The sequence below is a fragment of the Stegodyphus dumicola genome, chromosome 5 (assembly GCF_044657685.1).
Source record: "Stegodyphus dumicola isolate Sdum_Otavi_A_Nest chromosome 5, ASM4465768v1".
Lineage (NCBI taxonomy): Eukaryota > Metazoa > Arthropoda > Arachnida > Araneae > Eresidae > Stegodyphus > Stegodyphus dumicola.
In genome coordinates, this window is record NC_140772.1 from 116,260,819 (window position 1) to 116,285,662 (window position 24,844).

Consider the following 24,844-nt stretch of genomic DNA (forward strand, 5'->3'; position numbering starts at 1 on the left):
CTAAACTAAAATTCTTAAAATTTAGATTTTTATAAAATGGAATCACTAATTACCAAAAAGAGGTACAGCGGTCGTCTCCGGCTTACGAATTAGCCGATTTGTAGCATTCTGTTTTTACGGACGCGCTTTCCATATCGTTAAAATAATGCACTGGATAAATAGTACTGGAACTGAGAAGACTTAGGAAGCTAAAGCAACCGTTTTATGTGAAATACGTATATAGTACTGCATGAAAATATATCTCTTTGCGTTAAACGTTCTTTCAAAAATTGGTGTATTACATTGGATATTTATTTCTGTTTCATTCATTTCAGTTCATCACCTATGATCTCTTTTGCTCGTTACTTTACTCTTTCTCTTTCTTCAAGTGCATATAACTACAAGACGAAATGCCATATTAGCGCGTAATTTTATATACTTGCTTCATTACCGAAGGGATTAGTACATTGAATTGACATCAATAATATGTATGCTCCCTCTTCCAGCAACAAAATGAAATCTTATTTATCACGTATTCAGTGCATTCTCTCCAGTACTAGAGCCGTCATCATTTTCTGTTTAATGTTAGTTTATATTGTTGCCTTAAAATGCTATTTCAATTTAACAAGTTATAGAGACATTAGGAGGCATGGATGCTGAAACGTGAGAAATGTGCACTGTCCTCGTCGGGATTCGAACGCCAGACCTCCCGAATACGCATCGAGTGTTCTTCTAGTTATTTATCGGACGCTATTTGTAGAGTCATTAGTTTTTTTTTTCCCGGGGGGGGGGAAGCAGGAAACGGGAAAAATGTGCAGTGCCTTCGCCAGGACTTGAATACGCGTCGAATATGCTTCCAATTACAGCCCGAAAGCATGCGGAAAGGAGTAAGAAAATACTTTATACACTCCCTCTTTTAAAGGACGACTGGAGATTAGGTGATGCTTTCGCCAAATCCTGATGGCGACGAATTATTGTCCATCACCTTTTAGTTCGGGCGCTAGTGTAGTGTCTAGTTTTCTTGGCTAGCATAAACTGCTACTCAACCTACTTAAAATTTTGTTAGAGAATTATCACTAACAGACTAGAAGACGAATACTACAGGGAAAGGGCGTAAAAACCATTTATTCAACTCAATTATTTACATACGGCACAGTTTGTGCTTACATAATCCGCTGTCCACTTATGGCGATAAAAATGGCTAACTAAACTAAATGGTAATGGGAAACTAAACTAAATTTAAAGATAAAAGAGTAGTTAAAACAACACAAATTAATTTAACCTAGCATATTGATTCAAACTTACAACGGCATGTTATTAAACGTTGGCGCCAAGAATAGGAAGCCGTGAGTCAGAATTCAAATAGCTGGTAGAAACAACAAGGAGAGCACTCGATAGCGAAACATGCTCTAACCGTTTCGCTCCTTCAGTTTAAATACACTCTCGTTTATCCTAACTCATTTACATCCTGGCGAGGAAACGCGAACGAAACAAGAAATGACAGAAAAGGTAACAAATTTAAATAACTATTAGTAAAAATAATATAAACCTCACAAATTCATGGGACGAGCCTTAATCGTTATTTATCTGTTATCACCGGCATCATAAATGCCCTTAGCTAAAGTCTTTAAAAACATTATGGAGCATCATGTTATGTTACTTTATGTTATCACACATTTTTCATCCATATGCCTGAAAAATTTCGCCATAGCAAAAAGGATTGCTCTACTGTATAACGGCGACTTCAAAATAATGCTCACTAGCAACCAATGGCTTTGATGTCGTGGTCTACCCTTTAGTTTAATTTTATTTTAAATTTAAATTCATTACATTGCTTTTGGCGCCGCTGAGTACACAATGATCTACGACGGTCAATTTGTCAATCACCGATGACCGCCTGCGTTTATAGGCGCTGATAATTTCAGTTTAATTTTATTTTAGTAATCTATCTACCCCCACTGTTAATTTGAGAGAGTCAACGGCTTTCAACACGTACGTCACATATGACTATATATCTTGACATGCACCGGAGTTCATTGATTAAATTCTACCTTAATAAGTTACCCTGCTTTAAATAATAAATTTACCCGCGCTGCCCTGTATCGGTAACTAATCAGTTATAAATCATTCGTAACCAAAGGTCTTAATGGTGACCTACTATTTAATTTAATTACAATATTAGATCTAAATAACATAACTTTTGGCACATTTAATTTACAACATGGCCAACAGATCATTTTTATGAAAACGTGAAATATTTTAATATATAAAATATATTCCCAAAAAAGTTTATTTCGTGCCTATAGTGCAAATATTTGCTTAAGTTTTTTTTTTATTTCCCACCTAAATAATTTATATGAAGATTTCTTTTTATAGTCTTAGAAGTTCTTTTCCTTTCCTTCTTTTTCCTTCTTCATTTTACATAAAACATTTTATTGTTAAGTTTTTTTTTTCTTTGGGACAATAATCCCTACTTAATTATTTATTTTAACGTGCTAATTAAAAATCTTTTTTCAGTTGTCGACTACTTTTATTTTGCTTTTCTTTTGTTAATTTGATATACATGATTCCTTGTTAATTAATTTTTGGTATTTATCGTGTTTTTTCACAATCTATTATACCTTTTTTCTTTTTCCGAGTTTGAGAATTTATTTGTTATAATCTTAGTCCATCTTCCTTTCTGAACTTTTGGCTATCAGTGGGTATGAGAATATGGCAATAACATCAGCAGATGTAAACACGCTTTATGTAAGGTTGTTATAATAGAGATGTTACATGTTATTGTCATATGTACGTATGCTAGTGAGTCAATATAGTATTTCTGTAGTTTGATTATTTCAAAAGCTGTACCATTATCTAACAATGCTTGACGAAAACTATTTATGTTCAAACTTTAAGGCATGCCCTTCATGTGATTTCTGTAATAAATAACCACTGACGGCAAATCTTCACTTCTGTTGCTGCTTAGAAAACTTCCTACAGATGAATTTATTTTTGGTATATTTTCAATTGAACCAATCACTTGTGTTGACGCTTTGTCATTTTCATTCATTTATTTTGTTTTACTTCTCTCAAAACTTTCTGGAAGATGAAAGTTAGGCAATCATTTAAGTAAGAGATTGTTAACTTATGGCTTAGAAAATAAGACCAGTTTTGTTAAATCGTCGTAGCTTGTTTCTAAAAGGAAACAGCTTCTGGTTCTGGTTCCACAGTCGATACAGTACCGAAAAACTTTTAGATTTTTCAGGGAAACTTAGTTAGGCAATTCAAGCCTTGAACTTGTAGAGAAGAAAGTATGGTTAATGTTTATGTTAATCTGTGGCGCAGGTGAACTTTGATTATAAGCTTGCACTTAAAAATAGGTTAAAAATATTTTATTAATTTAATTTGTCCTCGTAATTAGTGAAATAATAAACTGTATCTTTACTTAAATTGTAAATCTAATAATCTGAAGGCATAAGTGCAAAGTGTGACACACACACACACACACAAAAGAGACTGGTCCAATAAATCATTGTACTTAAAGAATTAGTTCTCTGTGGCATTACACTTTCAAAGCATTTCCCATCAGCATTCCACACACTTCTGCATTCGGTGCTGCTATTGCTGGTAACAGTTCTGGAACGAGGGTGGCCCTTGAGGAGATTCTCCGTTTTTGCTCGAGCTTCTTCAGCTGAGGTAAAATGCGTTCTCTTAAGCAAGATTTAACATTCGGAAAAATTAAAAAATCGCATGGAGCCAAATTAGGTAAATAAGGAGGATGCCCCATCACAGTAATGTTTTTGCTGTTCAGAAACTGCTTGACAGATAAGGCCGTGTAAGCGGGTGCATTGTCCTGGTGCAACAGCCATCCATCACTCCACAGCTGTGCCCTTTTTTCCCTAATTTTTTCACGAAGTCCTTTTAGTACTTCAATGTAGTAGTGTTGATTAACAGTCTGATTCCTGGGAACCCATTCAATCATGATAAACGACCTGCGCCCTAGCACGTTCATCATCTTTCACACTGTCCCTAACCCCTGAAAACCGCTTATGCCATTCAAACACACGTGCACGAGACAAAGTTTCATCTCCATAAGCCTCGGTTAAAATTTGAAATATTTCCTCCGTGGCTGATTTCTTAAGCTTCACAAGAAACCTGATGTTGATTCGCTGTTCGGTTTTTACATTAAACATTTTTCCGGCAGAATGCAGTTTCTCATGTTCACTCAATGACGCAGTACTCCCCACTGGTGTGGTCGGCTAAGTCGAAACTGGCCACCTCAGTAGAGGAGGTGTGTGGCCCGACGTCACCAAAACAATTGTTGCCAACTCCACTTTGTTTTCAAGTCACACATTTACACAGTCACACACGTAGTCTGTTTTTTTTTTTTTTTTGTGTCAGACCTCGTAAATTATTTTAGATGCATTTCAGCATTTCATTTCACCAATACCGTGTTCATTTTGGTGTGGACGAAAATTCGCAGTTAATCAAGAAAAATCCAGCACGTTTTAGCAGTTATAAGCTTAACTTAGATTCTGAATTAGGAAACTCTTTTTTAAAGAAATGAAGTTAAATAAGAAACATCAAATAGACGTACGATAGGCAAGAAACATTTAAAGTTTTAAACTAAACTAGAATAATAAAGCAATTAACATAGTCTAAAATTCTAAATATTTAAGAGTATTATGAGTTGACTAAAAATATATGAGCGGCAAATTTATTATCTAAACTGAAATATTTTCTTAGAAAGAATATGAAGTGCTGTGACGAAGTACAAACTTGAAAACATCCTATGTGGAATTTCAATGCAGTTGTAAAACCTGTAACTGATGATGTATATCGGATGATTTAAATTGAGTTATTAACACAGAAAATAAATCTTTAAATAAATAACTAAAGCATCGGCACTGCTGTTCTCTTAGACCATTTTGAATGCTACTGTAGAATGGGTGTTACTGAGGAATTACAAACAACAAAGTACTAAGGGAAAGAGAGTACGTTTGGTGCCAAGTGCAAATGCTGAAGGGCTGTACTACTCTACATATAGATAATCACATGGACCAGTGTATATATATATATATATATATATATATATATGCGTATATATTGACACAACAGTAAAAGTTAGTAATCTGCATAATTAGGATCTAAGCTCGATGCAGCTAATATTAATCTGGAGGATTTGCTATGAAATGTTGGTTATACGAAATATATAACTGAACATCGGAACTTCGCCGGAATACTTAGCTTACTCCAGAATACAGAACGTTTCGCCACGCTATCTCTAACTACAGAAACAAGCATCATTTCTAATTAAAAAAAGCACAATTATTAAAAGTTCCGCGGTCAATAAGGCCCAGGACGGGACACTGTAGATACCTTAATAATGTAACAATTGGCAAAGGCTCCATAACTTAACACATTTTTTGAGCGAGACGAAGGTTTCGTTCTTTCTCAAGGCTTTAAGATAATCAAAATTTGATTAAACCCGGTTGGCTTGAGTTCTTTAATAAAAATCCGTTTATTTATTTCATAATTAGCCTTGAATCAACCCTCTAACTGGCAAGGCCGTATATATACGGCCTAGAATATTTTTTGTAATATTACAGATTTTAATGTACGTGCATATTAAAGTATGACAAAAAATTAAGGTAATAGATTAAAATTAAACAAATCCAGATATAAAATACCAAGATAATTTTTACATCAAAATCAAGAAAATAAGTTTTTCGCATAGTAGTTTTAGGAATAAAGCATAGTAGTTTTTTGTGTTTCTTCAGCAGAAACCTCGGCCGGTCTGAGAGGTTTTGGCTATGCATGCATTATGATGTGGAAACAGATATCTCTACATCAAAATGCATAGCCTAAACCTCATAGGATCATTCTCAGTTGAATGTCCAAAGAGTCATTCTGATGCCAATATTGCGAAATTTAGTATAAAATATTTATAGAAATATAAATATAACATTCCTCTTGTGCTTCAAATAACCTACTTAAAAGTAATTTTAATGAGCAAACGAGGTATCTTCTCTACATAAAATACAACTACTCATTGGGGTATATTAATTCATTTTATTTAACACCCTACAGTTTTGCAGTACCAAATGAGAGCTGCAGTATCTGAAGCATAAGTTCTGAAGACTTAGTAATCACAGATGAGAAAAGAACTTGGCTTTCCATAAAGATGTTATTTTCTAAATTGTGAAAGCACTACTTCTCGACAGCAGCCTGTTTACATCAGGTCTATTTCAGCTAACGGGGAGAGTTTTCCGACTCAATGGAACTAAGATTTTCGTCGCTATTAATTAGTCTTAACTTCATGAACTTTGTGCCCACCAGCGGCTGAGCGGTAAAGTCGCTGAACACTGGTAGTTCGGTCCGAGGTTCGAATCCCGCGAACGGGCTGGCTGCATGCGTGTTTTCGTGGTTTTCCCCATGTGTAACGTGTATACGAGCCAGTTTCCCTTAGAAAGTCCTCCACGAAGGCATCCCTCCCCTTAGGCAGATAGCCCTAGTGTGCTTTGCCGTAATTAAATACACCAACACCATGAACTCTGTGCGCGCAAAAAAAAAAGGTGACGGGGAAGTTCTATATCTTCCGTTCTACTGGGCCGATTGAAGAAATTCAAATTGCTTTTTTCATGTCTCGAAAGCGTAACATAGGATATATATATTAGATCTAAATATAGCCTTGTTCTAATATATGTATTTTGACACAAAATCGGACTTTTTTGAAATGACATGCCAATGTTATTTCATATTTCAATTCTACGACTCAAAGCATGCCTAAATATTAAATTTTGTAAAATTTGGTGATAAATTTACGGAGAAATTCAAAAATATATCTTGGCGTATTTTATCCCTTTCCGCAAAGAATTTAACTTCTTAATTTATAGTAATCTATTTTACTTTTCCTTTTTTCATTGCAGACAATTGGAAAAAATGTCATCATTCGTACTTTCAAATAATTTTAACTAAGTTAGTAAACAATATTTGACGTTATTATCGGCCCCCGCAAAAAGATGCCAAATTTCAAGTCGCTCCAATATGTAAATTCATTTATATCTTAGACAATTTTAAGTAAAAAGTTCTAATTCTTTGCAGGTGTACGTAGAAATACATCTACTTTAAGACGATGTTAAAAATTTTATAGGTTATAATACAAAAATGTTTTCCAAAAATATATAAAAAATATTTAAAAATACAAACTAAAAAAATGAATCATAAAAATAGGCGAATATTATTTGAAATGAACCTAAATTTCGAAATATGAAAGGAAGAATCAAATAAGTTTAATAAAAAAGATATATTAATAAATATATACCAAATTAACATGGAGGAGCTAAACTTTTGAGAGCTAATTTTTCAAAATCTACTTGTGCGATTTTTACAAAACTTGGCAGTTTCGCATAATTCCAGTTGTAAAATCGAAATATGGAAAAAATTTGACATCTCATTTTTGAAAAAGTCAAATTTTATGTCAAAATACCTAGATTAGAACAACATTATATATAAAGCTAGTACATATCCTAAGGCGAAAAGAAGAATATTCGATACATGAAAAATGCAAGTTGAATTTTGTCAATCGACTCAGTAGAACGTGAGATATGGAATTGTCCTTTTTTTTTTGAGAGTGTCCCCGTGTCTTTTGTCATTGAAGGACTATTGTTTTCGTTTTGCGATTTTGCGTCGAATCACTACAAACGGAGTATCGCATTTCAAAACGGTGGCACCAAATGTCCTGCATTATATTTGAAGAAATTAAATAATGAAGAATCTGCATAAATGTATGTACGCTTCTCGCATTGTGATAAAACAACGGTACCTAGAGCTATCCAATTTTGAATGACGTAAACCTACTACGAATATGGGTATCTGAAAGCCCAAATTTGAAATTTGTTTCATTATCAATTTCATATTTTGTAAAAATTTAACGAATTTTCGATTAACAAACTCAAGGATTTCAAAGCGAGCAATGGCGACGTTGTACAGAATAAACATTTTTATCTCCAGCGCGCGAGACTCTGCATCGGAAATTCTAAAGATATGCTCATTTTAAAACGATTTTGCGATATTGCTGCTGAACTGAATTTTATGGCTTAAGTGCGAGAAACGTGATATTTAATAAATAGATGTAACGCACAAAATGTTTAAAAAACGCCCCTTTGAACATAATTTAAAATAGGAATTTTTTTAAAAATATTGTTGGCGAATTACCTTGTCTCTTTTTTTTTTTTTTCTCAGTATACATCAGAACCAGTAGACGTGAAGAATTGACCAACAGAAAGTTATCTATTATCTTCATCAGCGCCCAAGTTTTAATAAATAAGATAAGTAACGATCTAGACCACAGCTTCTAAAAAAGACTGCGGTGACCTCAGCATAAACATAACATTCATAACTAAAATAAACTGCTCTAGGTGCAGAGCGAGAATATTTATTGTTATTATATAATGTGAAAAAAATTCAATATTAAGCAAGATTTTGCAGTGGAAATACATACTACGCACAGGAAAAAAAGTAAATTTATTACGCAGAGGAAAATTAAGTATATTTATTTAGAAGGAAAAAGTACAATGTTTGGAAGAGTTATAAAAACAAGGAATTCGGCCAGCGGGCAGGAAGACCTACTTTTCGATGCACAAAATTGAAAATTAACTTTAGTTCTCACTGGGAACAAGACACTGAAGTTGCTACGCCAATTGTGTTAATTCACTGTTCACTAAGGGTTTCAAATGCAAATAAAAGTTAGGCTTAGTGCCACTTTTAAATTCTACAACTATTGCATTCTAATTAACTAAAGGGATAAAAATCTTACTCAAAGCATAAGAGAAATATAATTTAATCACTTTTAAAGGGAAAAAATGCACATGTTTATGTGAGTATCGTTTGCTTCATTTTATTGTTGCAAACAGCGTAAATTTCTTTTGTTTTTCTTCCTTTAGTTTGAATTTTATGTGTGGCAACAAGATAATTGATTGATAGAATTGTGTTTGTGACAGCCATGTAGAATGGCTCGCTTATTTTGTATCAATTATTTCGCATCGCTGACATCTTATTTATAATTAGTGTAATGAAATAAAAGTGAAGGAATACAGTCCATGTGCTAAGTGATTATTGTTTGTGAAACATATTAAGTAAAGATAATTTATTATTGGTCAAAAGTCTAGCCGGAGTGCTAGTGAAGATAGTGACTGTTCTAAGCGCATCGTAACAATGCAAATATGCATATGGTTGGTGAAAAATTACTCCGCTTTGCGAGGTAAGTGGATTTTGAACATTCATATTCTACTAAAAATTCGTTTATAACTGATTTTAAGAACAATGTTGTAATACAGCATAGAAGTGTTTCGATTTCGCTTTAATAATAGCGTTAAGTGATTTAAGAACAATTTCTGTTTTTGAATTGATCAATTATGAGTGAACCTATAACTTTTAAAACAAAAAGAGCTGTTTTACGCAGGAGTGTTACTAATTATGTAAAGAAAATTGAAACTATTTTAACTGCAGATGAAATCAATTTAATAGAACTAGAGGAATGTGTCGAATTATTGAAACAAAAAGAAACTGAGTTAAGGAAGCTTGATTCTGAAATCGAAAGTTTAATTACAGATACTAAAGAATTAGAAAAAGAAATAGATAATATTCAGGAGTATACAGATAAAATTTATTTGTGGAAATTTAAAGGTGAAAAAATATTAAAAAATCAAAATAGTAAAAATAATTCTAATGGTGTAATTTCAGAACAGGTTGTTGACAATATTAAATTACCCAAGTTAACATTACCGACTTTTGGTAGTAATATTACAGAATGGATAGCTTTTAAAGATTCATATAAGAGAAAACAAATTTTTGCATATATTAAACGTTTTCTAAGCTTACCAACTATTGAAAATGAATCAGTATTTGCTATTTTAAATTTAGTTGACAATATTAATGAAGTAATTGGTTTTTAGAAGTATTGAATCAAACCATTGATAATTTTGGTGACACTTTAATGACTTATTTAATTTTGCAAAAAATTAGACCCTTCTACAAAATTATGGTGGGAACGTCAGTTAAAATGTAATGAAATTCCAAAACTTACGACTTTAATTGAATTATAAAAAAAACTATGCAAGAACACTTCAAAATAGCAAATCAACAAGTAATAAGGTACCTAAATCTGTGTTTCAAAATAAGAATAATGTTCTGGTTGCTACTTTGGGTTGTGGTTATTGTAAAGAAGATCGTAGTTTAGCCAAATGTTCCAAATTTCTAAATTTATCGGTTCAGAAAGAATAGAATTTGTAAAATCTAATCGTTACTGTTTTAATTGTTTATCTAATATTCACCTGCTCAAAAAATGCAAGAGTTTAAATACATGTCAACATTGCTTTAAGAAGCATCACAGTATTTTGCACATTGTAAATAATTCAAAGAATAAAACTCAATTAAACAGTATATCTCCGCCTACGCAATCTATCCTTAAAAGAGATGAATTAACGTGTCCTAAGGATGTTTCAGCCACAGTTTGTGCCTCTCATTATGATTCGAATGCAAAAAATAATCAAACCAGTCACATTTTATTGTGTACTGCTTTAATAAAAGTTCAAAATTCTGAACAACAATTTGTGAAGTGTAGATGTTTATGTGACATTGGATCTCACAAATCATTTATTTCAAGGGATTGTGTGAAGAAATTAGGATTACGAGTGAAAGATAATTCCATTTCTGTATCATGTCTAGGAGAATTTAATACTATAAGTAATGGGGAAGTCGATTTAGTATTCACATCTCATTTTAAAAGTGATATTCGTGTATCAACATCAGCGTTTGTACTGGACAAGGCTTACAGATAACATTTCCTATGTATCTTTGCCATCAATCATCTTCGATAACTTCAGTGATTTACAATTAACTGATCCATTATTTTACAAGTCACAACCTGTTGACATTTTATTTGGAGTAAATGTATTTCTGCATTTAAAGACGGGAGAAATTGTCGAACGTGGTCCTGATCTACCATTTTCTCTAAATTCGAGTTTGGGATGGATAATTTCGGGTACTACAAATTTTGAATCTACAAATTTTGAGCCAGTATATGTAAATCATTTGAATACAAACACAGTTGAGTTAGTAAATTCTTTCTGGGAGTTAAAAAAGTTTCCAAATATACAACCTTTAACAAATGAAGAAAAACTTTGTGAAGAACATTTTAAAAACTCGCCTTTTAGAGACACATCAGGTCGTTATTCAGTTGCATTACCATTGAAACATAATAGAGATATTCTAGGTGACTCCCGTGAAATGGCGCACAGAAGATTTCAATACTTGGAGAAGAGGCTGTTAGCTATGGAAGAAACTTACAACCAGTATATTCAGTTTATGAAAGAGTACTTTTCACTAGAACACGTAGAATTAGTGCCAGACACAGATTATGAATTAGAGAATAAACACTATTATATCTCACATCACTTCGTGTTGAAGGACTATAGCTTAACAACAAAACTGAGAGTTGTTTTCGATGCGAGTGCTAAAACAACCACAGATGTTTCTTTAAATGATAAGCTAATGATAGGCCCAAAAATTCAAGATGACTTAATTTGTACTTTACTAAGGTTTAGACTTCATAACATTGCAATAACCGCTGATATTAAAATGATGTACAGACAGATAAAGTTTCATGAAAAAGATAGAGATTTTCAGAGAATATTATGGAGAGATAGCCCGTATAAACAAATACAAGTATGTCGTTTGAAAACAGTTACATATGGAACTGCAGCTGCTCCATATCTTGCAACCAAAGTTTTGAGTCAGTTAGCGATTGATGAAGGATTGAACTTTCCAAAGGCAAAGAATATAGTTTTAAGAGATTTTTATATTGATGATATGTTAACTGGTGTAAAAGATAGTTCGGAAGGTATTGCACTGATAGACGAAGTGCAACAACTGCTAAAAAGGGGTGGCTTTGAGCATCACAAATGGTCGACAAGTGAACCGTGATTGTTAAAAACTCTGGCTTAACAAACACAGATAATGACAATATTTATCGTGTAATAGAAGACAAAACATTGAAAGTTCTGGGATTGGAATGGCATTCGGACAATGATGAATTCAAATGTAATGTCGGTGTAATAGAGTATCAAAGTGTTCCGACTAAAAGGATTATTTTGTCATTCGTAGCAAAGCTATTCGATCCATTGGGGTGGATAGCTTCATTTTTAATTCTTGCTAAAATGATCCTTCAGCAATTGTGGAAATTACAATTATCATGGGATGATCCTGTAACAGAAGAGGTTGATCGAAATTGGAGAAATCTATGTAGAGAAGATAAACTTTTGAATTCTATAAATACACCTATGAAAATTCTGCTATCTGATTATTTTCGATGTGAACTTCACGGATTTTGTGATGCGTCTGAAAGGGGTAATGCAGCAGTTATTTATATCAAAACTTGCAATAACTCTGACATTAATGTTAAACTTGTAACAGCTAAAACTCGTGTAGCACCATTAAAATCTATTACGATTCCAAGACTGGAATTATGTGCAGCAGTGTTATTGGCACGCTTGATTCAGTCTGTAAAAGCTGCATTAGTTATAAATTTTGATTTAGTGCAAGCTTGGAGTGATTCACAAATCGTGTTATCATGGCTAAGGTCAGATCCTAAAAAATAGCAAGTATTCGTATCCAATAGAGTTTCTGAAATACAATCCATCTTACCACCTGAGAACTGGAGTCATGTTGATGGAAAAGAAAATCCAGCTGATTGTGCTTCACGTGTGTTATTTCCTGCAGAACTTTTATGTCATCAATTGTGGTGGAATGGTCCTTCTTGGTTAAAGTGCAGTGAGATTCCCTTGTCTAAAAATATTCTTATAGATGAAGAGGCATTACCAGATGCACGTAAAACAGTCTCATTTGTAGTTTCTGAACCTGTACAGGAACTTGCTATTCTATCAAATATATCTTCATTTCCAAAGTTACAACGCATATTTTCTTGGATATTAAGATTCATATCGAATTCTAAAGTAGCATATCTAGAAAGAAATACGTCTTTTTTATCTAGTAATGAAATTCGAGCTGCAACTTTCTGTATTGTCCGAATAATACAGCAATTTCACTTTTTTAAAGAAATTCAATGTTTGGAGTTGGGAAAGGACTTACCTACAAACAGCAACCTCCTTATCGTGTGTCCAATTTTAGATGACAACAAAGTGTTACGTGTAGGAGGAAGACTGAAAAATGCGCAACTATCAGAAAATGAAAAACATCCAATCTTATTACCTTCAAAACACAATATGACAGAAATCATAATTAGACACTTTCATGTCAAATATCTGCATGCAGCACCAGAACTTCTTCTATCTTTAATTAGACAGCAATTTTGGATCATAGCTGCTAGATCTGCTATCCGAAAAGTAGTAAAATCTTGTATCACGTGTTGCAAACTTAGAGCTAAAACTGCAAGTCAAATAATGGCTGATCTACCGGAATCTAGAGTAACACAATCGCGACCATTTCATCGAATTGGAATAGATTTTTCTGAACCGTTCATGATTAAACATGGTGCAGGACGTGGACAAAAATCATTTAAATGTTACGTATGCTTATTTGTGTGTTTTGTAATTAAGGCAGTACATCTTGAAGTGGTAGAAGATTTGTCAACAAAGACATTTTAATTGCATTGAAAAGATTTATTGCAAAAAGAGGGAAACCATTTGAGATTTATAGTAACTGCGGTACTAACTTTAAAGGTGTAGACAAAGAAATCAGAAAATGATTTTTTGCAATGTAAACAAAATCAAGAAATTCACAAATTTTTGTCTTTAGAGAAAATAAAATGGATATTCAACCCGCCATCATCTCCCCATTTTGGTGGACTATGGGAATCGGCAGTAAATTCAATGAAATTACATCTAAAAAAGACAGTTGGTGATACTGTGCTGACCTATCCGAAATTTCAGACCTTGATAGCGCAGGTTGAGGCTTGTCTCAACTCTAGGCCATTGTGTCCAACATCGGCTGATCCAAATGATTTAACTGCATTAACACCTGGTCATTTCTTGATAGGAACGTTTTTAACTGCCATACCTGAACCAGACCTAAATTATAGTTCTTTCAATCACCTTGACAGATGGCATGTTAGACAGTTTATTTTTTAGCACTTCTGGAAAAGATGGAGTCGAGAATACCTGTCTCAGCTTCAGCAAATACCTAAATGACAAAAAAGGTAAAAAAAATTTAGAAGTCAATGACTTAGTCCTCATCAAAGAAGACAATCTTCCACCTCTTAAATAGACGTTAGGGAGAATAATTGCTGTTCATCCGGGCTCAGATCATAGAGTCAGAGTTGTTGGTATTAAAACTGGTCATGGTGTCATAAAACGACCAATCGTGAAATTGTGTCCTCTTTCTATTCAGACTAAAAACTATGAACTGCTTCGCATATAATATTTTGTATTATTTTTCTTATGTTTATCTTTTATTACAGATTAAGAAGTTTCAAAATGCTCCAACTGTTGAAATCCCTTGGGATTTCAACGAGGACCAGGATGCTTATGTGAGTATCGTTTGCTTCATTTTATTGTTGCAAACAGTGTAAATTTCTTTTGTTCTTCTTCCTTTAGTTTTGAACTTTATGTGTGGCAACAAGATAATTGATTGATAGAACTGTGTTTGTGACAGCCATGTAGAATGGCTCGCTTATTTTGTATGAACTATTTCGCATCGCTGACATCTTATTTATAATTAGTGTAATGAAATAAAAGTGAAGGAATACAGTCCATGTGTTAAGTGATTATTGTTTGTGAAACATATTAAGTAAAGATCAGCATATTTTACCAACATTTAAGAATAAAAAGGTGAGCTCATCGGCTAACACAGTGGCAATATATATATATATATATATATATATATATATAATCGAAATAGAAATTGAAAAGCTAACAAGTAATGAGACGTAAGACCTGTTTGGTCTTAAAAGTTTTTGTGCAAAATGCTGCAAAAATATGAAATAACAGGAAGAAATATTGTAGCGAGCTTGCTAAAAAGTTACCAGGAGCTGTAGCTCCATGAAATAGTTAACGCAGTATTACAAAAATATTAACATAGAAGAAATCTTTTTAAAAAATTATTAACAATAAAGAAAAAAAAAAAAACTGCTTACACACGGAATTAAAACTTTTAAAAATCAATGTTGGAAAACTTGTGAATGCACGAAAAAACTTATCTGACTGTTGTGACATGTGAAAAGTAAATCGACGTAAGCAGTTAAAACAAAATAAAATAATTAAACCATAAATTGCAAAATTACAAAAATTATAAAAATTACAAAGCGGAAAATGGTAAATTAGCCCAATCGGCCCTCAACCAGGCTTTTCAAGGGAAAAATGATTGAATGTCGAACTAAGCTAAATACCATTACGCGTTTCGCCGAAATAGACCATTGAAGCTCTTGTTTGATGAAAAAAAAATTAAATAAACATGAATTGTCCTGAAAAAATCTTTTTGGAGCGTCAATTCTCTGTTCCTTTTTCCCGACGCGTCCGCAGAAAAACACATTAAGGTGTAAAAAAAGGTAAATGCAACTCCGAGCAATACAAAATTAAAATCAAAATAAAATAAATATCGGTCTGCTATTAGTCAAAATTACAATAACGTACGGGCTGGTCCTGCTAGCTTAAAGAAGAAAAAACTTTTATAAAGATTATGGTACTGAAATCAAATAAATATGCAATTAAACTCGCCTGAAAACAAACGCCGATGGGTCTTACTAGGACCAAAAAATTTTTAAGAAACACATAAAACAAAAGAAACTAAAAAAACAGACCTGGGTTGGGCCGACCTCTGGATCGCGCAACAGATTTGAAAAAGGGTGCAAATTCCCTCCGTGTTCTACCAACCATCCCTCTCGTCGTGTGACGTAAGTGGGTGAAACAATGCTATTCCGTATAGGCCAATGCGCTTAGATTGAAATTTGGCGGGAACTCTTATCCCCCCCTTCGCTAAAGAGGGTTTGAGAGACGCGAAAAGACATGGAAAGAACACAAAATGGCGTCAGTCAAGTTGTTAGAAGAAGAAAACTGCTTCAAAAAAGTGAAATAAATGGCCAATTCAGCTAAGATACTTATTTTGGCCACAAAAGAAAGTAAAATGGAAAAAAGTCATTTGTTAATAAAAGTCATCATTCTTCAAGCTAGAGGGCGGTCAAGCTACTATGAAAAATGAAAAGGCCCGATTTGTTAATAATAGTAGAATTTGGCCATCTAAGTAATTCAAAACTATTTAAACAATAGTATTAACTCTTTCGCATCGAGAGACGACCAAATCTGTTTTCAACAAACATCGAAAACGCCCGTGTTTACGAATTTGTCTTGGAATAATTTTCCTTTTCCCCTTCTGCGGTTTCATCCATTCATCCATTGTGTGCAGTTTCACCTTAGGGCCGGATTGCACCTGCGAACGTCAATAGCTTTCCGTATTTCTCCTTTATTTGCTTCAAAAGAATGATTGACATGTCTTTTAACAACTCGCAAAACCAATGAGCCATACACTAACGTGGAGGGGAAAGAACTAGGTAGAAAATAAACGAGGTGTTGGGGCGGTTTGCCGTAGCCTGAATGAACGGGCGCTACGGGCGACTTCGATGCGAAAGAGTTAAAGTATAGTGCCAAAATCTTTGTAGGAAAGAAAATGTAGTGACGAGAAAAATCTGTACATTTTTACAATAGATTATCTGAATCAGCCATCCACTTTATACCGTCCCATTGGGCTTTAAGTATAAAATTTCATTATCCAAAACAAATTATCTAAAAATTGGTAAGGCTAATGCCAGCTTTTTTTAAAGTATTTTTAATTATTTCATGAGGAATTTGGTTATTTTTCAAAATTGTGACGAAGTAAAGTATTTCTTCTTGTAAGTGTTTTGTAGTATTACATATTCTTTTTATTCTAAGTAGCTGTGAAAAAATTGTGTTAATGATGATTCTTTTGGAAATATTAGAATTCCAGTTGGTTAACTTTAGTGTAGAAAAAGTGAATTCTCTCCTCTTGTCGTAAACTTTAATAAAATTGTAATCAATAATATTTAAGTCAAGGTAGACTACATTATTTTGCACCGTATTTGTATTATTTAGTTTTAAGCAAGTTGGGTAGATATTAGCAGTTTCTATTTTGTGGTGGTTGTTAAAAGCAACGATATCATCAATGTAACGATAGATGTGTTGGTAAAATTTATGTTCTTCTTTACTTAGTGAACGGACAAAGGTCAATTCTTTTGTGAAAAGGAATAATTCACACACAGCACTTGAAAAATTAACTGCCATTGGAATTCCTTGAATTTGTTTATAGATGCTATTGTTAAAGAGAATAAAATTATTGAAAAGCACGCTTGAAAGAAAAAGTTTTCATTTTTCGGTATTAATTATTGTCGAAATATGTGGAGTTATATCTGGTAGAGCAAGTAAGCTTGTATAAATTTCTTCAAGTGGTATATAGGTAGTATATAGGTTCTCGAAATCGTAGCATTGTATATGGTCTATTTTTAAGTGAATTAATTGCCTTGATCACTAGCTCATTACTTGAAATCATCCAGTTGCAATGCAGATCCTTAAAATCATAGTTATTAATTAAGTCACGATTTAAACGAAGTTTTTTTGCAAAAAGATAATCTATTTCTTTAAGACAACTTTTGGTACTATTGGCAATAAACCTGAATTTAATAGGAGACTTATGAAATTTTGGTAGCGCATAAAGATTTGCAAATCTGTTATTATAGTTTCGGGGATGTATCTTGAGTCTTTTATGTAGTGCGTTAAATTTATTGATAAGAATTTTAGTGCTGGCAGTAATTTTTTGGTAAGTGCAATTACTATTTAGTTCTTTATGCAGAAGGTTGAAGTAAAACTTTTTTCAAATAACACTAAAATTGTTGCTGGCTTTGTCAATTTTTGTAATGATAAAATTATCTTGTTGTTTTTTAATAAGATTATAGATTTGCTTCTTATTGTGTAAAGAGTTGAAAGAAGGTGTCTTGAAAAGTAAATGTTGAAATTCTTTAATCAGTGCAGCTTTCCATTCAAGAAAAGTAGTAGTAGGTGAATTGGATTTATTACTAAGATGATAAATTTATCTAGATCTTGACTGAATTGCTTGAGGCAAAAGTGTTTATTGATACTGAAAGTAGGACGAAATTTGGTTCCAAGTTGTAAAAGGGCTCGCAATTCTAAGTCTTCAATGATATTAAGATCTATATATACTTATTTACCTATATATATATATATATATATAGATTACCTATATATATATATTATATACTTATTTACCTATATATATATATATATATATATATATATATATATACTTATTTACATACGTTTGAGGCGGTTGATTGTAGCAAAAACGGAGGTGCATATTTACATGTTTTAGTACTCCCATATACAAGATTTCAAAGTTCTACCACTTTTCGTTTTTTGGTTATGCGAAATACACACATTAGTACGTACAGACGTCAGGAACAAATCTTTTCTGAATCCATTCTAAATCACTTTACAATCCGCTTTGAAAAAAAAAAAAAAAGAATTCTTTCTTCTGTTCTCACGTAGAGATGTCACGCAGAAACATCGTTCAAATGGATTCGAGAGCGGTCAAAATGAATATTCTCGTTGAAATATGATACTCGACAATTTTCGTGATTACAATATTTTCTCTGTTTCGTACAAAGATATAAAAAACCTAAAATTGCTTGATGGTTGCGAATTCTTATAGTTATTTATTTTTACTAATAGTTTAGAAAACGTAGTTCATTGATTTAGAAAGCTAAAAATATTTATATTTCTTTTTAATGTGATGAAACTTATGATTATCTATAATACTTTTATTATTGCCATTATTATAAACTCCTTCTCTCCTTATGCAATCAGATTTCTTTTCCATTGACCTGGGTTATACTCTAGGCGAATTCTGGGCTCTCTGCATGAGCCTTTTCGGGGTTTTTCCATGTGTAACGAATATGCCAGCTAGTTTCCCTTAGAATGTCTTCCACGAAGCTATCCCTCTCTTTTGGCAGGTTGCCCTCGAGTGCTTTGCCGTAATTAAATAAAGCAAACCAATCCATTTCCAATAGTACTCAGGCACAAATCCATCAAAAAAATTTTGAATACAGATCTTGGATTATTATTTTAGTTTCATATTATAGTCATCATAATGACTTTTAAAGATTATTTTACTTTTCCTTTATATATTTTTATGCAACTAAAATAAATTTAAAGTTAAATTAAATTTATAACACTCTGTAATATAAAAAATATATCACATTCAACATACTTATCTTGAAGATCAGCGGCCTTGTTGACTATATGTTGCATTTAGGGGGGCCACGATTCATAAATTGGTTGTTTAGAAGACGGGGAGTTGTAATTGTAGTTTTACATTATGCTAGACGACTGATATCAACAGCTTACTGAAATTCAGAACATCAAAATAAAGTAATGCTGCGTTTGTACATGCAATAAAAAAAACTACCGTGGAATATAAAGTGATTAAAATTTTAAGCAAATTATAAACCAATAAATGAGTATAATGTTTTTTTTTTCTTCTAAAATTCTGTCTTAAAACTAATGTTTAGAAAATCACACTAAACAAAATTATGTGCATGAAATTTTATAAAAAATACTATAAATCGTGAACTAATCTTGCTCAATAAACAACCGATAATCAAAACATATATTCTCACTTTGTTTTTAAATACCACATAATTTTACTGTATTAATGATTAATAAATATCATTATATAAAATTTAAATATTATATAGTGCAACGAAACGCATCTCTCAAAGTTCCACCTGAAACGAAATGAAAGCAGAAGAAAAGTGCGCGCAATTTTAAGCTCGTATTAACCATTGAAATTGGAGGCATTTGGCATATCTGGATTTTAACCAAATGTGAATGAGCTAGTTCAGTAGCAGGCGTCGAGGACCACAGATTGAAAAACACCAACTTAAAGTATTTGGTTGGAATTATCTCATCTGTATTGTCTTTTTATACTTGGGCAGTGGTAAATTTATATATTTATATTTTCAATACTTGTGATCACACAAGTATTGTGATATAATTTTATATTTATATTTTCAATACTTGTGACTGCCATTATATGTGCTTTTTGACAGTTATACCTATAATTTTAATTCTGTCTGTTTCTGCAAAATTTTGTATCTATATTTTTCACCATATTAAACGTACTTTATCAGATGAAGGTCGAATAGGCTGAACCTGAAAATTTTTTAGTTTAGAATATGTGTAATGTATTTTATCCCAAACTGCATGCCTTCATGGTGTAATTAGAAGCAAGTCCAGTAGCAATCAGGAGGTTCGAAGCTCGAATCTCGACGAAGGCGTTGAATATTTTTCCCGTTTCTTCCTTCTGCAAATCTACTGGCTCTCTCTCTCTCTATATATATATATCAGCTTTTAATGTTACCAGCTTTAAATGACTAATTTTTCTAAGTCTGAAAAGTTTCGATTTCTGTGGTCGACCAACAGAACCCTTTTAGAGCTTAATACAATTTATCAGTGGAGATTATCAATAGCGATATCAAACATTTTATAGGATACTGAGTAAATACACATTTAGACTAACAAGGGATCAGTCTTCTGTATATTTGAAAAGTGAGAAAACATATATCATGAATTAAATACATTTTTATATAAATCAATCCGATTAAAAAGTAAAAATATAATATTAAGAACTGCATCTATTAACTTATATCTGTAATCAATAACAGAATGAATAAATTTGAAAGATAGAAAAAAATTTGAAAATCTTACATATTGCTGAATGGCAGCGGACTCGAATGCAATATCACGTTTCGAGACTAATCGCCCTTTTGAACTAATAAATAAACAAAACAAGATTGAATTTAAAATGAAACAGCATTGACCAAATCCCTTTAACATGCACAATGTGTTCTACAGATGTTCATAAAGTATTCATTATTTTAATTTGTTCGTGATCATGCCCGCCAATAAAGAAGTAAGTCTTAAATTGAAAATTAATAATAAAGAAGAAGTATTAAATTGAATAAAGAAGTCTTAAATTAAATTAAAAAAGTAATAAAAAGTTTTGTAAAGAAGTAAGTCTTAAATTGACCGATTACTTCTAAATAAAGTAGTGAGTCTTAAATTGAATCTTTAATTTTATTTGTTTCTTTCTTTATTTTTTGCGGGACTTCCACAAATCTCCGACGCTTCTTATTTTAGAAATTAGGGTCTGATTCTGGCGTTTTAAACGAGCGTGTATTTATGTCGGATTTATTTTAATTGCAATGAAAAACAGTAGATGGCGCTGTAACATGTTTGAGAAAGTTACGTGGTTGATGTATGACCGAAATCTGGCAGTAAGAACGGTACGTATAATATCTGAAGATTTCATGAAAGCATTATCTATTCTGTAAAATAAAAGTTCATAATGTCATTTTTAAACTGACAGTAACAAATAGGTTAAAGTTAATAACAAAAATGAAGTGTAGCTTAAATCTGAAATGTAAATTAACGGGAAATAAAACAAAAACAAAAACAAAAAAAAAAAAAATGAAAAACAAACGTAATACATGTTGCTAAATAATTATAAAAAATTACAATATAATTTTGAATTTAAAAATTAAACCTTGCTAATAATGTTTATTCAGTTATCTATAATTATAATTACATTACAAGTATTATTTTGACAACAGAAAAGTCTCTCAATGTTTTTAGAATGAAACACTGAATTTTCGCTCTAGGCACAATCGCAAGAAAAATTCTATCTGGGATGCTATAATTTATACACTAAACTTATGCATTCTTTGCAAATTAAACAAAGAAATTCATGCAAGAAAACTTGGTTTAAGTTAAGGAAATTGCATCAAATATGTTTGTATATATGTTATTTGTACACAAATATACAGCATAAATGATTAATACTTTAATTAATTATACATACTACATAATCAATAAAGTACTACAAATTATGTAATTCGGTTCGAGAATGATATTAATTTTGAGCTTTGCTGCCAGAGAATATTTTTAAAATATTTCCAGTGGATGCGACTGATGTGAAGTTACATTATTTTACTCTTGAATAATTTTGTTTTTAGTACTACTAATAATATTAGATATTTCGAAATTTTATGATAATTAACTTTAGAAGATAAAAAATTAAGGGTGAGCAATATGTTCGCTTTAAAGCTGTAAGTTGTTAACTGCGGCTTCTTCCTCTTGCTGAGTTGAAAAACATCTTTACAGCGACATCTTTAGCTTCTAAGTCAGAAAATAAAAACAATTAATTTTTCTTAAAGTCGGAATATATAATTTTTCCTGAATTTCATTGGAACTTCAATTATGATACTTTGACAGATTTATTTACACAAAATGATTAGTCTGGATGTTACTTAAAAAAGGTGCGCGCATAATGCAGGAATACAGAATGGAAAAAAGTAAGAAAATGTGAAGTTGGGTAAATGAGCATCTTAATGCTTATAGAATTAATTAGTTCAAATAATACAACTCGCTTTACCTTTTCACAACTCTTGAAAGACATATTTGAAAGTGTAGAAAAGATAAATTTTTTTTCATACCATTAAAATCGTGAGACCTAGAGAAAGGAACTATCCCTTTCATTGTGTATTCTTTGAACTTCATCCACTGAAAAAGTTCAGAATTGCAAAACGAAAATTTTCATTACTTGACTAAACCTAAGAACTTTGACATCAAGAATATGAGATATCTCCATACATAATCATTTTTGCAGTTCCAAATATTTTAGTAATCCAGAAACAGCTTTAAGGGAGATGAGCCAGGGAGACTTCCAGAGCAGAGAAGTGTCTCAGAGAATAATTAATATTTTTTAAATTCAACACAAAGTTCTTTCATAATTTCGACAGATTCTTTTTTTAATGTAAGGGAGCTAAAAATCTTTACGCCCAGGATAGCAAATACATTAAAGCCTATAGTGCATCTTGTGAAAATTTTTCTAAGTTGTGAATCCGCTTGTGATTGCTAATGTCAAAAATGCTACTTGAATTTTAGGTACCGCAATTTACAAAATTTATCAAATGAAAGCATTCATAATGACCAAAAGATGGCAGCACAAGTCCTTCCATTTGATCACAATCCTTGTTTACCAGTGTATAATGTTTATATATGTGCAACGAAAATATTCTCGTATGTTTTCGTTGTTATAATGCTGGAAAACTAACATTATTACAAGCGAATTTGTCCAGTGCAAAAGTACCATCTTCATCTTGTAAGAAATTATAGTACTTCTACTGTTAAAAGAAAACTTTTCCCCCCCTATCACGTGCTTTAAACCCAAGTAACTCAAAGATGAAATATAATATATAAATGTATATATATAAACAACACATATATATCACAAAGTATAAGAATTAAAAAAAAAAAAAAAACTGAAAACCGAAAATACTTTAGTCAATGGTTTCTTTTCTAAAAGTGTATGAAAAAACATTTTCATTTTCGTTAAATATTTCTGATTACTGTCTTAGAATCTTAAAAACTTTGCAAAATTCATGCTTGAGCCATTTCCTCGGCCAGCTAAGTTATTATAAAAAAGAAGGTACTGTTCTGTTATCGAGATCAGATTAAAAAATGTATGAATATATGCACCTATGTATGCACATATATGTGCATATAAATACACACACATACTTTCGTACTTTCATACATACATGCATACATGAACACGTATATCCATGCATATATGCATACATTTCTTAATCCGGTCCTGATAACATAACAGTACCTAAAAGAAAATACATATAATAATTTTAATGTATTCAGCTAGTGCATTTCACGTACCCAACTTATAATTTATAATAATATAGACTTAGAGCATTTATTGCTTTAAAATGCTTAATATATAAATCAATAGCAGACGGTAAATTTGGACGAAAAATTTGAAATATCTAACGCTTTGTAGAACGGCTGTACGCTGGGGCGTGGAAGATAAAAATATTTTATTTCGAGCAATAACAACAGATTTCTTTAAATCGCTGATTTTAATGCTTAAATTTGAAACTTGAATATCTTACTCTTTGACGAGTAGCAACGGATTGATTTTAAACCGTTAAGTTTCTTAACCAAATTAAATTCGCTCATAATACGAAATAAATATATAAATAAATTCGAAATTCAAAATTTAACCTTCAAAGTGCAAATGTCCGGTTTAAGAACGACGTGCGTTGAAAATTTTGGGACTCTTGGTGGCGTCATTTTTCCATAATACGAGAAGCGTACATTCAAACATACATTTGTGCATACCCCCACATTCTTCATTATTAATAAATGGAGATATAACGTATGATGAAGAAGCAACATTAAAAATTTGAAACTAGACACAAAAGCAACCTTTAGTTTTAGATTTTCTGCAGAAAAACATTTTTGGATCCTAAAAAGTGACCTGTATCTGATCGCTTTCCAAATCAGCAGAGTTTTATTAAAATATTTACGCTAATTTTAGGTTGATTTTATTGCCTAATTTGAAATTCCTACTACTTGAACTATATAAGTATTTCAGAATAACATTTCCCGATTAGATATTTTTTAAGTAATGTAATAAATGATTTTGAAAACATTATTTTACTTTTTAGCATTATCGAAAATATAATTCTTTTGTTAAAAATATTTATACACTTTGGAACTTAATGTTTAGACATCTTTAACAGCAGAAAAAGAAGTATAATAATAAAAGAAAATTTTGTAAATGAAATTTTTTACCTCTGAAATCTGAAATATCTTTTAAAATAATGCATGACCTTTCGGTACGTTGGTTAAGATGAAATCGTTTTTGTAATAGATGTCTACTTCCAACTTCCAGAATCCTGATTCATTACAAGTAAGAACATCATACG

At 31.9% G+C, this 24,844-nt stretch overlaps 2 protein-coding genes across 6 annotated transcripts in view; one reads left to right on the forward strand and one right to left on the reverse strand.

The window, feature by feature from the left end:
• The window catches only part of IA-2 (tyrosine phosphatase IA-2), a 991,654-nt gene that overhangs the window by 733,508 nt on the left and 233,302 nt on the right, over positions 1 to 24,844 (reverse strand). The gene's annotated exons all lie outside the window — the stretch shown is intronic.
• Positions 1 to 24,844, forward strand: part of LOC146997207 (uncharacterized) — a 78,870-nt gene that overhangs the window by 36,157 nt on the left and 17,869 nt on the right. For 3 of the 4 annotated variants that reach the window (XR_015041010.1, XM_085816351.1, XM_085816350.1), the window contains one exon: positions 14,438 to 14,506. The exons of the other annotated variant lie outside the window; for it this stretch is intronic. The gene's annotated coding sequence lies outside the window, so the exon portion shown is untranslated. The remainder of the gene's footprint in view (positions 1 to 14,437; positions 14,507 to 24,844) is intronic. 4 annotated transcript variants of the gene reach the window in all.